The sequence below is a fragment of the Scyliorhinus torazame genome, chromosome 9 (genome assembly GCF_047496885.1).
Source record: "Scyliorhinus torazame isolate Kashiwa2021f chromosome 9, sScyTor2.1, whole genome shotgun sequence".
In the NCBI taxonomy this organism is placed as follows: Eukaryota; Metazoa; Chordata; class Chondrichthyes; order Carcharhiniformes; family Scyliorhinidae; genus Scyliorhinus; species Scyliorhinus torazame.
Genome location: NC_092715.1, coordinates 229,434,296 through 229,451,544, shown reverse-complemented (window position 1 = coordinate 229,451,544; position 17,249 = coordinate 229,434,296). Strand labels below are relative to the sequence as shown.

General features: G+C 45.8%; 1 protein-coding gene across 9 annotated transcripts in view; it reads right to left on the bottom strand.

The window, feature by feature from the left end:
• The window catches only part of zdhhc21 (zDHHC palmitoyltransferase 21), a 248,694-nt gene extending 233,325 nt beyond the window's left edge, over window positions 1-15,369 (bottom strand). For 3 of the 9 annotated variants that reach the window (XM_072517138.1, XM_072517141.1, XM_072517143.1), the window contains exons 1-2: window positions 15,289-15,355; window positions 5,892-6,004 (exon numbers count right to left, since the gene is read on the bottom strand). The gene's annotated coding sequence lies outside the window, so the exon portion shown is untranslated. Of the gene's footprint in view, window positions 1-5,891; window positions 6,008-15,288 lie in introns of all 9 variants that reach the window. The other 6 variants (XM_072517139.1, XM_072517137.1, XM_072517142.1 and 3 more) reach the window with 4 other exon arrangements.
• Window positions 15,370-17,249: the final 1,880 nt, after the last annotated feature.

Here is a 17,249-nt window from a genome sequence, read left to right as displayed (position 1 = left end):
ATGATGCCGGCGAGAGAGGGGGAGGCGGAGATAGTGGCGGCGATGGACGCGGAGAAAGCCTTCGATAGGGTAGAGTGGGGGTACCTGTGGGAGGTGCTGAAGAGGTTCGGGTTTGAGGATGGGTTTGTCAGGTGGGTTAGGCTGTTGTACGAGTGGCGATGGCGAGTGTGGCCACAAATAGGAGGAGGTCCGAGTACTTTCGGTTGCACCGAGGGACGAGACAGGGTTGTCTCCTGTCCCCCCTGCTCTTCGCACTGGCGATTGAACCTCTGGCTATGGCACTGAGAGAGTCGAGGAACTGGACGGGGTTGGTGCGGGGTGGGGAGGAGCATAGGGTGTCGCTTTATGCGGACGACCTGCTGCTGTATGTGGCGGACCCGGTGGGAGGAATGCCAGAGGTAATGAGGATGCTTAGGGAATTCGGGGACTTTTCGGGGTACAAGCTCAATATGGGGAAGAGCGAGCTGTTCGTAGTTCAGCTCGGGGACCAGGAGAGGGGGATTGGCGAGCTCCCACTAAAAAGGGCGGAGAGGAGTTTCAGATATTTGGGGGTCCAGGTGGCCAGGAGCTGGGGGGCCCTGCATAGGCTTAACTTTACAAGGCTGGTGGAGCAAATGGAGGAGGAATTCAAGAGGTGGGACGCGTTGCCGCTGTCCCTGGCGGGTAGGGTGCAGTCAATCAAAATGACGGTGCTCCCAAGGTTTTTGTTCCTGTTCCAGTGCCTCCCCGTGTTTATCCCGAAGGCTTTTTTTCAGGCGGGTTAACAGGAGTATAATGGAGTTTTTGTGGGCGCGAGGGACTCCGAGGGTGAGAAGGGTGTTCCTGGAGCGGAGTAGAGATAGGGGGGGGGGGCTCGCGCTGCCCAACATCTGTGGGTACTACTGGGCCGCCAATGCGACAATGGTGCGCAAGTGGGTGATGGCCGGGGAGGGGGCTGCATGGAAGAGGCTGGAGACGGCGTCCTGTGTGGGTACGAGTCTGGGGGCGCTGGCAAGCTGCCGCTCCCTCCAAGGAGGTATACCACAAGCCCGGTGGTGGTGGCGGCCCTCAAAATTTGGGGGCAGTGGAGGCGGCATAGGGGGGAAACTTAGGGCCTCGGCGTGGACCCCATTACCGGGGAACCACCGGTTCGCCCCAGGAAGAACAGGTGGAGGGTTTTCGGGGTGGCACAGGGCAGGCATACGAAAGTTGAGGGACCTGTTTGTGGACGGGAAGTTCGCGAGCTTGGGTGAGCTGGAGGAGAAGTACGGGCTCCCCCCGGGGAACACCTTCAGGTACTTACAGGTAAGGGCGTTTGCCAGACGGCAGGTGGTGGAATTCCCACGGCTACTGCCACTCACAGTACATGACAGGGTGCTCTCGGGGGTGTGGGTGGGAGTGGGGAAGATCTCGGAAACTTACCAGGTGATGCAGGAGGAGGAGGAGGCATCGGTAGTGGAGTTGAAAGGTAAGTGGGAGGAGGAGTTGGGAGAGGAGATTGAAGAGGGGACGTGGGCAGATGCCCTAGGGAGGGTGAACTCTTCCTCGTCATGCGCGAGGCTCAGCCTCATACAGTTTAAGGTGCTGCACAGGGCACACATGACCGGGACAAGGATGAGCAGGTTCTTTGGGGGTGAGGACAGGTGTGTTAGGTGCTCAGGGAGCCCAGCAAATCACACCCATATGTTCTGGGCATGCCCAGCGCTGGAGGAATTTTGGAAGGGCGTAGCGAGGACGGTGTCGTGGGTGGTAGGATCCAGGGTCAGACCGGGCTGGGGGCTCGCAATATTTGGGGTGGCAGAGGAGCCGGGAGTGCAGGAGGCGAAAGAGGCCGGAATTCTGGCCTTTGCGTCCCTGGTAGCCCGGCGAAGGATTCTCCTTCAGTGGAAAGATACGAGGCCCCCAAGCGTGGAATCCTGGATCAGCGATATGGCAGGGTTCATTAAATTGGAGAGGGTGAAATTCGCCTTGAGAGGGTCGGCACAAGGGTTCTTTAGGCGGTGGCAACCGTTCTTAGACTTTCTGGCAGAACGCTAGACATTGGTCAATGGCAGCAGCAGCTCGGGGGGTGGGGGGGTTTACTTTATTTTTGTTTATGTTATTTACACTGGAGGGTCTGAGGGGGTGTATACACCTGTTGTCTTAAGTCGGGGTGTTAATGTTAATTTATTATTTAGGTACGGGGGGGGGGGGGGGGGGGGTTTGGGGGGTTGCTTTTTAGATTGTGTTTTGTACTTAACCCTGTTGGGTTCTTTTTTCTTTCTCATTTTGTTTTGATATTTTATGAAAACCTTTAATAAAAATTTTTTTTTTTTTTTAAAAAGAAAGTGACTCTGGCAAAGTTACACCATCGGGGCTGTCGTGAACCAAATTAAGACAGTTTCACAGAAGTGTGCCGTGTTCGTGATAATCATATTTATGGAGCTCGAATGGACTAAAGCAGTTGTCAGAAGTTATTTACTGTTCAAAGTCTTTCATAATGAAGAGTAGGTGAATACTACCACAGGAATATAAATTGTGAAACACTTTGGGACTTATGTGCTGAGAGTGCTACCCGAGAAATCTGAGACACTTGCTAACTGTATGTAAATTAACCCGGTCTTTGTTGTATCAGCATTTTAAAGTGTAATTTATAGCTTCTACTGTACATGATTTGCCTGTTCGTTCATAATTTATTCATATTGGTTTTGGTTTGATTATGTGTGTTAAAAAGTGAAATATTGTCCATTCCATCATTAATATTATTGGACACTTGACAGCTTCCTTGATTGTTTCTTGAGTGCCAAAAAGGACTGTTATCTGGTTCTGAACATAAAGAGGAGAAACTCCATCTTGAACTTGTCCTCATTGTTTATTCAGTCTGAAGGAACTGATTCACTCACACGCTCTTTAACCCTATTCAAAAGTACTGTTCTCAACCATCTCATTAACTTCCAAAAACGTATCAATTTTTCCCGCAACGCTTTGTCTGAATTTCTCTATGAGGTTTCCGTCCCACCCTCGCTACAGATTCCGCCCTAATCAAAATCATTAATGACATCCCATGTAACTCTCCCCCTCATTCTTTTCAATCTATCTTTAACACAGTTGGCCATGCTATCGTCTCCAAAGCCTCTCCACCATCATCGAGTAGAGTGGGACTGGCCTCATCTTGTTCCATTCTTATCGAAAACATAAACAAAATACTGCAGATCTGGAACATTAGCTATTGTTTTCGCTTCACCGTTGCAGCTTGACAAGCTGAGTCTTTCCAGTATTTTCTGCTTATTCATTTTTATCAGTTGTACCAGAGAATCTTCAAAAGTGGTCTCTCTTCCAGCTCTCTTACTTTTGCAATCCCCCAAGAATGAATGCAGAACCTTCTCCTATTTCATATTTGCTTGCAGTGCCTCAGCAACATCAAGTGCCAGACTCCAGGTACATGCTGATAACACCCAACTCTTACCTTACCAGCACATCTCTCCACCATTCCATAGCCTATGATTTGTTATGCTGCTTGTTTGACATCCAGTAGTGGATGAGCAGAAATCTTGACCAGTTATATCACAGAAAATTGAGATCAATGCCTTCACAGTGCTGAATCCAGTATCCGTGTGGTTGGTATTTCTGGACCAGTGTTCCCTCTCAGCTGCATGGTCACACAGCAAACTGGAATTTACTGCACAAGGAGCAAATAGGCCACAAACAATCAACTCTCCCTGTAAGATACACGCATACACCCCATCTCTCCCCATATTTAAACTTCTCCAAACCTGCAGCTTGAGAACTCTGCATTCTTCCAATTCTGCTGTCTCCTCAATTTCCTACGTACAAGCTTTCAGCTGTCGAAACTACAAGTTCTAAAATTCCCTCTCTAAATTTCTCCCTTTTCTACCACTCTCCCCTTCTTTAAGTTAGTCCTGGAAGCTGACCTCTATACCGAGACTTGCCCATCCAAACATCTCCTCATGTATTTGTGTGTAAAGTTCTGTCAGAAAACACTCCTGTGACATGCCTTGGGAAGTGTTACTGTGTGAAAGGCACAATACAAATACAGTTATTGTCATTTTGCAGAAATTGATTTATCTCCTTTACTAACTGAAAGATCATGACTGATCTTTGACCTCAACACCACTTTTCTGCTTTATCCTCATTCATTGATTCTCTTCCGAGTCCAAAAATTATTTCGATGTCAGCTTTGAACAGACTTGACAATTAAGCACCACAGCTCTGAGGTATTGAATTCCAAAGATTCATAGCCCGCTGAGTGAAAAAATTACCTCATCTCAGTCATAAATTGTCAACTTTGAACCCTGAGATTATGCTTCCCAGGCTATTCTTTCCTCTGCACTAAATTCTAGCTAATGCACCTCATTGCCTTGATGGTGTCTGCCACAATTGTGTGGGTTTCAATTTCAATTGTATTGTCTTTTGCCCTTCTGTTACTTTATTGGGGCTGTTCAATCCCTCTTCTTATGCCTTGCATGCTCCATCACTTAAAAATTAAAATACTTGTCATCTCATCAAAGCAGGCTGAGAATTCATCCATGTCTTGCATTAATATTAATTCCATAAGACATAGGAGCAGAATTAGGCCACTCGGCCCATTGAGTTTGCTCCGCCATTCAATCATGGCTGATATTTTTCTCATCCCCATTCTCCTGTCTTCTCCCCATAACCCCTGATCTTCTTATTAATCAAGAGCATCATCAGCAAATTCACCAAAGAAGTAGAACTTGGACATCTTCTGATTTCCTACTGGATCCTTAAGAACTCCGGTAACTTTAAAAGGCCTGGATGTCCCATCTCTCTCGAGAACGCCTGTTGTGAGTACTGCATTTCTAAATTCCAGATAACCTGGATGAATGAAGCCACAGAGATCATTCCAGGCTGCAAACGGAGACTTCAACCTGCAAGCTTTCTGTAAAGAAGGATGCAGAAAAACCATCGTCTGAAACAAAGACTTTTTTTCCCTTGCATTAGCTGTTTAGGGGCAGCACAGTAGCACAGTGGCTAGCACGGTTGCTTCACAGCGCCAGGGTCCCAGGTTCAAATCCTGGCTTGGGTCACTGTCTGTGCAGAGTCTTCATGTTATCCCCATGTCTGCATGGGTTTATCCCGGGTGCTCTGGTTTCCTCCCACAGTCCAAAGATGTGCAGGTTAGGTGGATTGGCCATCTAAATTGACCTAAAAGTGTCCAAAAAGGTTAGGTGGGGTTATGGGGGTGAGATGGAGGTGTGGGGCTTGGGTGGGGTGCTCTTTCCAGGGGCCAGTGCGGATTCGATGGGCCGAATCGCCTGCTTCTACACTGTAAATTCTATGCTCTATGTACTAGCGATTTTGCCCCTGTCCCCCTCTCTGTGTTTGTTTGTCTTGTGTTTGTGTAGAGGGTGGGAGGCAAGTTAAAGCAGCGAGTTCGGAATTAATAGTTGACCAGTGGTATTTGCTGCATAATTCATGATAGTTCTTGGTATAAATAAATAGTAATTGTGGTTATACCTTCAAACCTGGTGAAAGTAATTAATGGGCAGCCAAGGACTTCTGGTATTTTTATAACAACTATTGGTTAATTCACATGTGTTGTGACTCTGGGATGAGTGGGGTTGGAATTAACAATCCTTGCCTAATCAGATACCAGCACGTTCAACTCCACGATTCTCTGGGCATGGTGGTGCAGTGGTTAGCACTGCTGCCTCACAGCGCCGAAGGCCCGGGTTCGACCCTGGCCCCATGACACGGTCCATGTGGAGTTTGCACATTTTCTCCGTGTCTATGTGAGTCTCACTCCCACAATCCAAAGATGTGCAGGGTAGGTGGATTGGCCATGCCAAATTGCCCCTGAATTGGAAAAAAAAATTGGGTATTCTAAATTTATTTTAAGAAACTCCCCGATTGTTAGAACATATCCTCAAATGCATGCCAGAACTACTTACGTTGTGTTTGTCTGATTGACATCCTCATCAAAAGTACTGTATTCCTCATACATATCCCAAGGTATTCAGTCTTTAGGAAGGACAGGCATAAAAGAAAAGGTGGTGGTGTGGCACTGCTGGTTAAAGAGGAAATTAACAATAATGAGAAAGAATATTAGCTCTGACAATGTGGAGTCTGTATGGGTAGAGTTGAGAAATACCAAGGGGCAAAAAACATTAGTGGGTGTCATATGTAGACCCCCAAACCTCAGTGGTGATGTTGTACTGTATTCCTCATACATATCCCAAGGTATTCAGTCTTTAGGAAGGACAGGCATAAAAGAAAAGGTGGTGGTGTGGCACTGCTGGTTAAAGAGGAAATTAACAATAATGAGAAAGAATATTAGCTCTGACAATGTGGAGTCTGTATGGGTAGAGTTGAGAAATACCAAGGGGCAAAAAACATTAGTGGGTGTCATATGTAGACCCCCAAACCTCAGTGGTGATGTTGGGAATGACATTAAGCACAAAATTAGAGATGTATGCAATAAGGGAATATTGGTGAGCATGGGTGATTTTCATCTTTATATAGTTTGGGCAAATCAAATTAGCCACAATGCCAGAGGAGGAATTCCTGATGCAGGATGGTTTTCTTGACCAATATGTGGAGGAACCAACTAGAGAGAAGGCCATCGTAGACTGGGTACTGTGTAATGTGAAGGGAATCATTGCCAATCTGGCTGTGTGAGACCCCTTGGGGATGAGTGACCATGACATGATAGAATTTTTTCATCAAGATGAAGAGTGAAGTAGTTGATTCGGAGACTAAGGTGCTGAATCCTAATAAAGGAAACTATGAAGCTATGAGGCGTGAGTTGACCTCAATAGATTGGGGAGAGTTACTTAAAGGGATGACAATGGATAGGCAATGGCAAACATTCAAGGAACGCATGGAGGAACTACAGCAACTGTTCATTCCTGTCTGGCACAAAAGCAAAATGGGTAAGAGGGCCAACCCATGGCTTACAAAGGAAATTAGAAAAAGTATCCGATCCAAGGAAGAAGCAAACAGATTGGCCATGAAAAAATATAGGTCTGACGATTGGGAGTAATTAGAATTCAGCCAAGAAGGACCAAGGGATTGATTAAGAAGGGGAAAATACAGTATGAAAGTAAGCTTACAGGGAACATAAAGACTGACACTAAGAGTTTCTATAGATATGTGAAGAAAAAGAGATTGGTAAAGACAAATGTAGACAGACAGAAACAGGGGAATGCATAATAAGGATAGTGCAGCTAAACACGTGGCCAAACTGGTGGTATAGGAGGGAGAGTTTCAGATTTTTGGACCATTGGGATCTCTTCCGGGGCAGGTAGGACCTGTACAAGATGGAGGGGTTACATGTAAACTGGAGGCGCACTGATATCCTGGCTGGGAGGTTTGCTAAATTCACTCGGGAGGATTTAAACTAGTAAGGCAGGGGGGTGGGAACCAGAATGTGAGCTTAAAAGGTGTAATAACTGAAGGGGAAATAGAGAACCAAAATAAAAGAACAACATCACCCTCAGGCAGAGCAAAAAAGGTGACAAGTATGAAAAGGGATGGTCAATGCAGGATTGAGGATGTTGTACCTAAACACGCGCAGTATACGGAACAAGGTAAATGAGCTTGTTGCGTACATTGAAATTGGCCGGTACAATTTTGTGGGCATCACAGAGACGTGGCTGCAAGGGGATCAGGGCTAGGATCTAAATATCCAAGGATATGTGTCCTATCGAAAGGACAGGCAGATGGGCAAAGGGGGCGGGGTTGCATTGTTAGTAAGGAATAAAGTTAAATCGATAGCAAGGAGCAATATAGGATCAGAAGGTATAAAATCTCTGTGGGTAGAGTTGAGGATTCGCAAAGGTAAAAAGACCCTGATGGGAGTTTTGTAAAGGCCCCCTAACAGTAGTCAGGATGTGGGGCAGAAAATAAATCAGGAGATAGAAAAGGCATGTAAAAAAGGCAATAGTAAAATAATTGTGGGGGACTTCAATATGCAGGTGGACTGGGAAAATCAGGTTGGTAGTATATCCCAAGAAAAGGAATTTGTGGAATGTCAAAGAGATGGTTTTTTGGAGCAGGTTGTGGCAGAGCCTCCGATGGACCAGGCAATTCTGGATTTGGTGATGTGTAATGAGGCAGACTTGATTAGGGGACTTAAGGTGAAGGAACCCTTAAGGAGCAGTGACCACAGTATGATAGAATTTATCCTGCAGTTTGAGAGCGAGAAGCTGCAATCAAATGTAACGGTATTACAATTAAATAAGGGTAACTACAAAGACAGAAGGGAGGGGCTGACCAGAGTTGATTGGAAAAGGAACCTAGCAGGGAAGACAGTGGACCAGCAATGGCAGGAGTTTTTGGGGGTTATTCAGGAGGCATACCAGAAATTCATCCCAAGGAGGGAGACACATGCTAAGGGGAGGACAAGGCATCCATGGCTGACGAGGGAAGTCAGGGACAGCAGAAAAGCTAAAGAAAAAGCATATAAAGTGGCGAGGATTAGTGGGAAACCACAGGATTGGGAAGCCTTTACAAGCAAGCACGGGACAACTAAAAAAGCAATAAGGGGGGAGAAGATGAAGTATGAGTGCAAGCTAGCTAGTAATATAAAGGAAGATAGGAAGAGTTTTTTTCACCATATAAAAGGTAAGAGAGAGGCAAAAATAGACATCGGACCACTGGAAAATGTGGCTGTAGAAGTAATAATAGGAAACAAAGAAATGGCAGACGAACTGAACAGTTACTTTGCATCAGTCTTCACGGTGGAAGACAGCAGTGGGATGCCAGAGCTCCAGGAGAACCAGGGGACAGTGGTGAGTGCAGTGACCATGACTAAGGAGATGGTTCTGGGAAAACTGAAAGGTCTGAAGGTGGATAAATCACCTGGACCGGATGGACTACACCTCAGGGTTCTAAAATAGATAGCTGAGGAGATTGTGGAGTCATTGGTGATGATCTTTCAGGAATCACTGGAGGCAGAAAGGATCTCGGAGGATTGGAAGGTGGCTAATGTAACACCACTGTTTAAGAAGGGAGGGATGCAGAAGACGGGAAATTATAGGCCGGTTAGCCTGACTTCGGTCATTGTTGATATTTTAGAGTCCATTACTAAAGATGAGATTGCGGATTACTTAGAAGTGCATGATAAAATAGGACTGAGTCAGCACGGCTTCGTCAAGGGGCGGTCATGTCTGACAAATCTGTTAGAGTTCTTTGAGGAAGTAACAAGGAAGTTAGACAAGGGAGAACCAGGGTACATGATTTATTTAGATTTCCAGAAGGCCTTTGACAAGGTGCCGCATAGGAGACTGTTAAATAAGTTAAGAGCCCATGGCGTTCAGGGTAAGATCCTGGCATGGATAGAGGATTGGCTGACTGGCAGAAGACAGAGTGGAGATAAAGGGGTCTTTTTCAGGATGGCAGCCGGTAACTAGTGGTGTACCTCAGGGGTCAGTGCTGGCACCACAACTTTCCATAATATACATTAATGATCTAGAGGAAGGAACTGAAGGCATGGTTGCTAAGTTTGCAGATGATACAAAGATCTGGAGGGGGCAGGTAGTATTGAGGAAGCAGGCGGGCTTCAGAAGGACTTGGACAAGCTAGGAGAGTGGGCAAAGAAGTGGCAGATAGAATACAATGTGGAAAAGTGTGAGGTTATGCACTTTGGAAGGAGAAATGGAGACATAAACTATTTTCCAAATGGGAAGATGCTTAGCAAATCAGAAGCACAAAGGGACTTGGGAGTCCTTGTTCACGATTCTCTTAAGGTTAACGTGCAGGTTCAGTCGGCAGTTAGGAAGGCAAATGCAATGTTACCATTCATGTCGAGAGGGCTGGAACACAAGACCAGGGATGTACTTCTGAGGCTACATAAGGCTCTGGTCAGACCCTATTTGAAGTATTGTGAGCAATTGTGGGCCCCCTATCTAAGGAAGGATGTGCTGGCCTTGGAAAGGGTCCAGAGGACGTTCACAAGAATGATCCCTGGAATGAAGAACTTGTCGTATGAGGAACGTTTGAGGACTTTGGGTCTGTACTCGTTGGAGTTTAGAAGAATGAGAGGGGATCCTATTGAAACTTACAAGATGCTGCGAGGCCTGGATAGAGTGGACGTGGAGAGAATGTTTCCACTTGTAGGAAAAACTAGAAGCAGAGGACACAATCTCAGACTAAAGAGACGATCCTTTAAAGCAGAGATGAGGAGGAATTTCTTCAGCCAGATGGTGGTGAATCTGTGGAACTCTTTGCCGCAGAAGGCTATAGAGGCCAAATCACTGAGTGTCTTTAAAACAGAGATAGATAGGTTTTTGATCAATAAGGGAATCAGGGGTTATGGGGAGAAGGCAGGAGAATGGGGATGAGAAATATATCAGCCATGATTGAATGGCGGAGCAGACTCGATGGGCCGAGTGGCCTAATTCTGCTCCTATGTCTTATGATCTTATGGTCTAAGGGACAAAGAAATGGCTGAGCATTTGAATACATACTTCTGCCTTCACAAAAGAGGACACAAATCAGATATCAGAAATGTTGGAGATTGAAAGGTTCAGAGAGAGGGAAGAACTAAGGGAGATCAATATTAGTAGAGAAATGGTGCTGGGGAAATTGATGGGATTTAAGGCAGATAAATTCCCAGGGCCTGATAATCTGCATCCCAGAGTTGTTAAGGAGATGGCTCTGGAGATAGATGGTGCATTGGTGGTCATCTTCAGGATTCTGTAGACTCTGGAACAGTCCCTGCAGATTGAAGGGTAGCTAATGTCACTCCAATATTCAAAAAGGGAGGTAGAGAGAAAACAGGGAATTATAGACCAGTCAGCCAAACATCAGTAGTGGGGAAAATTCTTGAATTTATTCTCAAAGACTTTATAGCAGAACATTTAGAAAGTAGTGGCAGGATCAGTCAGAGTGAGCAAGAATTTTGAAGGAGAAATCATGCTTGACAATCTGTTGGAATTCTTTGAAGATGTAACCAGTACAGTGGACAAGGGGGAGCCAGTCGATATGGTATATTTGGACTTTCAGAAGGTGTTCGACAAAGTCCCGCACAAGAGATTATTGTACAAAATTTAAGCGCATGGGATTGGGGAGTGTATTGAGGTGGATTGAAAACTGGTAGGCAGTGAGGAAACAAAGAGTAGGAATTAATGCGTCCTTTTCAAATTGGCAGGCAGTAGCTATTGGGGTGCCACAGAGATTGGTGCTGGGACCCCAGCTATTCACAATATATATTAATGATTTGGATGAGGGAATAAAATGTAACATCTCAAAGTTTGCAGATGATACCAAGTTGGGTGGTAAGGTGAACTGTGACGAGGATACAGAGGATTCTACAGCATGATCTGGACAGGTTGGGCGAGTCGGAAAATCAATGGCAGATGCAGTGTAATTTGGATAAGTTTGAGGTTATTCACTTTGGAAGCAAAAACAGGAAGGCAGATTATCACCTGAATGGTTGTAAATTGGGAGAGGGAAGTGTGCAGCGGGACCTGGGTGTCCTTGTGCACCAGTCGCTGAAGTTAAGCATGCAGGTGTAGTAGGCGGTAAAGAAGGCTGATGGTATGTTGGCCTTCATTGAGAGAGGTATTGAGTATAGAAGCAGGGATGTGTTGCTACAATTATACTAGGCCTTGGTGAGGCCACACCTAGAATATAGGTCTCTCTATATGTGTCTATGTACATGTGTGCCTGCATGTCTGTGAGTGTGTGTGGGGGGGGAGGGGAAGGGATATTAAATAACAAGACCAAAGTTTTATAATTTTCAACTACATATTCAACTGCATATACATACATTAGTCCAAAGATGTGCAGGCTCGGTGAATTGTCCATGCTAAATTGCCCCTCAGGATCCAAACGGTTACTGGGTTATGGGGATAGTGTGGGGTGTGGGTCTAAGTAGGGTGCTCTTTCCAAGGGTTGATGCAGACCCGATGGGTAAAATGGCCTCCTTCAGCACTGTAGGGATTATATGATTCTATGATATTCTCTCTTGAGCATCACTATAATTGGACTTCACATCTATAGAATCAAGAACACACATTTAACTGACCAATACCCAATTGTTACAAATATCAGAGCCCAGAGATTGTTAACAGAAAATATGTGCTGCATATATCATTGCTGACATATTCCACTTGCCATTGTGTATGTTTGATTCTCATTACAGGAAATGAACTAAAAAGTATGACATTGAAACAAGCCACAGCTTCAAATTAACAACTGTGGCTTTGTTTGTATAAAATTAAACCAACATACAATTTTAATGGTGAAAGTAAATGAATTCCTGCACTCTCAGCTCTGAAAAATGATTAAAATTTAGCATACCAACACCACAAGTAACCTACTGAAACTGTGCAACTTCCTGCTGCGGCCCCCAAGCAGTGCGAGCAGTAGAGTCTGTATAAAAGAAAGATCTGTCCTTTGCCGTAAGTCAGTGAATGTTTGGCGGGGGAGTGGGGGGGAAGAGAAGGGTGCACACGCTGTGTGGAATTAGAAGGATTGGCTTACTGAATTGTCAATCAACATTGCTGACCTGTGATGGGCTTCCAAATTTCAAACAGACTTTCTAATTTCCTGAACTATGATTCAAATGGAAAGACTAATGACCACTTGGTGCCAGTAAAAAGAGTATGCTGGCAGCAATAGCTTGAATCATTAAAAATTCAGAACTACCCCTTTCCCCTTTTTAACAATTAGCAGCTATTCATATGGACAGATACATGGCAGATGTAATTTAAAAGCAGAGAAATGTGAAGTGATGCATTTTGACAAAAAGAGTGTGAAGAGGCAATATAAACTAAATGGTAGAATTCTAAAGTCGGTACAGGAATAGAGTGACCTAGGGCAGCACGGTAGCATTGTGGATAGCACAATTGCTTCACAGCTCCAGGGTCCCAGGTTCGATTCCAGCTTGGGTCACTGGCTGTGTGGAGTCTGCACATCCACCCCGTGTGTGTGTGGGTTTCCTCCGGGTGCTCCGGTTTCCTCCCACAGTCCAAAGATGTGCAGGTTAGGTGGATTGGCCATGATAAATTGCCCTTGGTGTCCAAAATTGCCCTTAGTGTTGGGTGGGGTTGCTGGGTTATGGGGATTGGGTGGAGGTGTTGACCTTGGGTGGGGTGCTCTTTCCAAGAGCCGGTGCGGACTCGATGGGCCAAATGGCCTCCTTCTGCACTGTAAATTCTATGATATGAAGTACAAAATGCTTTAAAGTTGCCAGAGTTTGGGAGAAGGCAGTTAAAAGGTATACATAATCCTTAGCTTTATAACCAGAGGTATAGAGAAGAAAAACAAGGATGTAATGTTAAAACTTTGGCCCCAGCTGGAGTACTGTGCCCAATTATGGAACCAGACTTCAGGAAAATGTCAAGGCTTTACAGTGGATGCAGAGGATATCATCTTGAATGGCGCAAGGGATGCAAAAACCATTAGTCAGAGACTGCAGAAAGAAGCTGAGATTGTTCTCCTTAGATCAAAGAAGGATAAGAAGTGATTTAATACAGATGTTCAAAATAACGAAGAGCTTGTAAACAGGCAGGAAGTGCTCCCAATGGCACAAGCGTCAGTAACCAGGCAGCATTGATTTCAGTAATTGGCAAAAGAACCTGAGGCAAAATGGACAATTGTTTTATGTGATTAATTGGTGCGTTTCGGAATCTGTTGCCTCGAAGGATTGTGAAGCAGATTCAATAACTTTCAAAAGGATAGTACGAAGTCTTACAACACCAGGTTAAAGTCCAACAGGTTTGTTTCGATGCCACTAGCTTTCGGAGCGCTGCTCCTTCCTCAGGTGAATCACCTGAGGAAGGAGCAGCGCTCCGAAAGCTAGTGACATTGAAACAAACCTGTTGGACTTTAACCTGGTGTGGCGTAATTCACCTGAGGAAGGAGCAGCGCTCCGAAAGCTAGTGGCATCGAAACAAACCTGTTGGACTTTAACCTGGTGTTGTAAGACTTCGTACTGTGCTCACCCCAGTCCAACGCCAGCATCTCCACATCATTTCAAAAGGATAAGGAAGAAGAAAAAATTACAAGGCCACAGGAAGTGGGAAAGGAACACAAGACTAATTGGATAGCTCTTTCAAGGAGCCAGCACTGGTATGATGGGCCAAATGGTCTGATTGAGATACAGTTGAGCAGAGAGAATGCCAGAAGAGGCTGTAGGACTAGGTAGGTCAGATCTCTATTGCATTGGGAGAAAGTGTCCAATTCAAAATGGAGTCTATGCAATCCCCAACCTTGAGAGTGGTCCAACCCCCACCTGGGGTGTGTGTGTGGGGTGGGGGGGGGTATAGATTCCAGGTGGCGAGAGTTGAATGGGGGGTGGCACTGGGAGGAAACACTGCTACTCCTCTCAGCCCATTAGAAGTGCTCTGGAAGCATTTGCCTTCTCCCAGAGGATGTCTCCACGTCACTGTGACAACCGCCAGGCTTGGGAACCCGGTTAAACCTGCAGAGCAGGTTAAATCAGAGGCCGGATTAACATATTTTAAATATCAACCCCCATCTCCTGTGAGACGGTTGGCTGCCGATCCCTTATCCCGCCTCAAAACATAGCAGAGGTCCATGGTTGAAGTCAGTTTACTGTTGCACTTGAGATTTTGACCCATTTACCCCACCTCCAATTCATACCCAACCTCCAACGCTCATCCTTGCTGAAATTATGACATCAGTCATCTTCATTCAGAACCTCAACTGAGGCAGACTCTCAATCCCCAACATAGCCTAAAAACACTCTGCCCTAGTTATTAAAACCTGATGTTCAGGGTCATTCGGAAATGGCCGAGTTAAATATTCATAGAAACATTTTATAGAAAATGGACAGAACATGAAACATGTAGAAGCGAGTTCCAGCAGATTTCCCCATTGGGATTGGTTCCCACAAATCATGCCAAAATATCTCTTCTGTACAGATTAACCGTAGAAAAACTGTGTGTAGAATTAAAGAGGCATTTACTAAACCCGGGAATAAACCCAGCATTAGCCCCCAGTACTCACACAATACTCACACAGCAACGCTTTGCACAGGCATTAACTGAACTTCATTTAACCCACTTTACAAATGGACAACGTGCTTTGCCAGTGGCTGAAGTGTTTCTCACACAGCCGCTGTACCTCAGTGGAATAAATAACCTGCAGCTCCTGTCGGCTGTGGGGTCCTGCTCACTGTGAGGGAGGGACGGGGACGGCTCCTGGGTGGCCCTGATCCCAACACCGAGTGACAACTGGCTCCAAGTTCCCGTTCAGAGGCGCTGTTTCTCCTGTGACATTCATCCCAGGCACCGTTTCCCAGCCGTTTTCCCACTGACCGGCAAACAATTGACAAACACTCCTTCCCAGTTCCCCTCCTCCAATCCCCCTCCTCACCTTCTTCACTCCCCTCAGCGGCCCCGCCACCACATCACTGAGACAAACAGCTCAACACCACTTCCGGGATCACAACTCACAACAAAAACCTCCCCTGATCAATCTGCCCGCCACCCAGAGCGGGAAATACCGGCAGGAGGCGCAGGGTAGGCAGTGGCTGCTCAAATCACTGACTGTCAAATCCGGGCAGATTTCTTTTATCCAGCAGGGCTTGTGAATTCAACAATAAAATACTGCAGCTCCAGGAGAAAGAACGTTTTGACACTGGCAATACGCCGTGCCCGTATTTCATGCACAGACTAGTTTGTTCCTCTGACTTCAGGTATTGATGTTTACTCACAAACACTTAAATAAATAAATATGGTAGGGTGGAGCCTCAGTGATAGAAACGCCCCCAGGTTTACTGAACCGTTGGAATTCTTTGACAAGGATTAATTCTCAATTAAAGCGAAATATCCCTTTGCATGTGGGCCCACACGGGAGTGGTGGGATCTCGACTCTGCCGCGGGAAACAGGTGATGTTTTGCATCTCCCCATTTTCCATTGACTTCAAAAATTCAATTCGATTCTTTAAGAATTCTGCACAAAGTCGTGATTTACTTCGAGTGAGGCGAGCTTGGACAACGATTGTGCCTTACAAAACAACATTTGCAATAGAACATAGAAAATACCTGAGGAAGTAGCAGCGCTCCGAAAGCTAGTGACATCGAAACAAACCTGTTGGACTTTAACCTAGTGTTGTAAGGCATCTTACTGTGCTCACCCCAGTCCAACGCCGGCATCTCCACATCATAGAAAATACAGCACAGAACAGGCCCTTCGGCCCACGATGTTGTGCCGAACCTTTGTCCTAGATTAATCATAGATTATCATTGAATTTACAGTGCAGAAGGAGGCCATTCGGCCCTTTGAGTCTGCACCGGCTCTTGGAAAGAGCATCCTACCCAAACTCAACACCTCCACCCAACACCAAGGGCAATTTTGGACACGAAGGGCAATTTATCATGGCCAATCCACCTAACCTGCACATCTTTGGACTGTGGGAGGAAACCGGAGCACCCGGAGGAAACCCATGCAGACACGGGGAGGACGTGCAGACTCCACACAGACAGTGACCCAAGCCGGAATCGAACCTGGGACCCTGGAGCTGTGAAGCAATTGTGCTATCCACAATGCTACCGTGCTGCCCTTAAGAACAAATAAATCTACACTATATAATTTTACCGTAATCCATGTACCTATCCAATAGCTGCTTGAAGGTCCCTAATGTTTCCGACTCAACTACTTCCACAGGCAGTGCATTCCATGCCCCCACTACTCTCTGGGTAAAGAACCTACCTCTGATATCGCTCCTATATCTTCCACCTTTCACCTTAAATTTATGTCCCCTTGTAATGGTTTGTCCAACCCGGGGAAAAAGTCTCTGATTGTCTACTCTATTCCGCAGATCATCTTATAAACCTCTATCAAGTCGCCCCTCATCCTTCTCCGTTCTAATGAGAAAAGGCCTAGCACCCTCAACCTTTCCTCGTAAGACCTACTCTCCATTCCAGGCAACATCCTGGTAAATCTTCTATGCACCTTTTCCAAAGCTTCCACTTCCTTCCTAAAATGAGGCAACCAGAACTGTACACAGTACTCCAAATGTGGCCTTACCAAAGTTTTGTACAGCTGCATCATCACCTCACGGCTCTTAAATTCAATCCCTCTGTTAATGAACGCGAGCACACCATAGGCCTTCTTCACAGCTCTATCCACTTGAGTGGCAACTTTCAAAGATGTATGAACATAGACCCCAAGATATCTCTGCTCCTCCACATTGCCAAGAACGCTACCGTTAACCCTGTATTCCGCATTCATATTTGTCCTTCCAAAATGGACAACCTCACACTTTTCAGGGTTAAACTCCATCTGCCACTTCTCAGCCCAGCTCTGCATCCTATCTATGTCTCTTTGCAGCC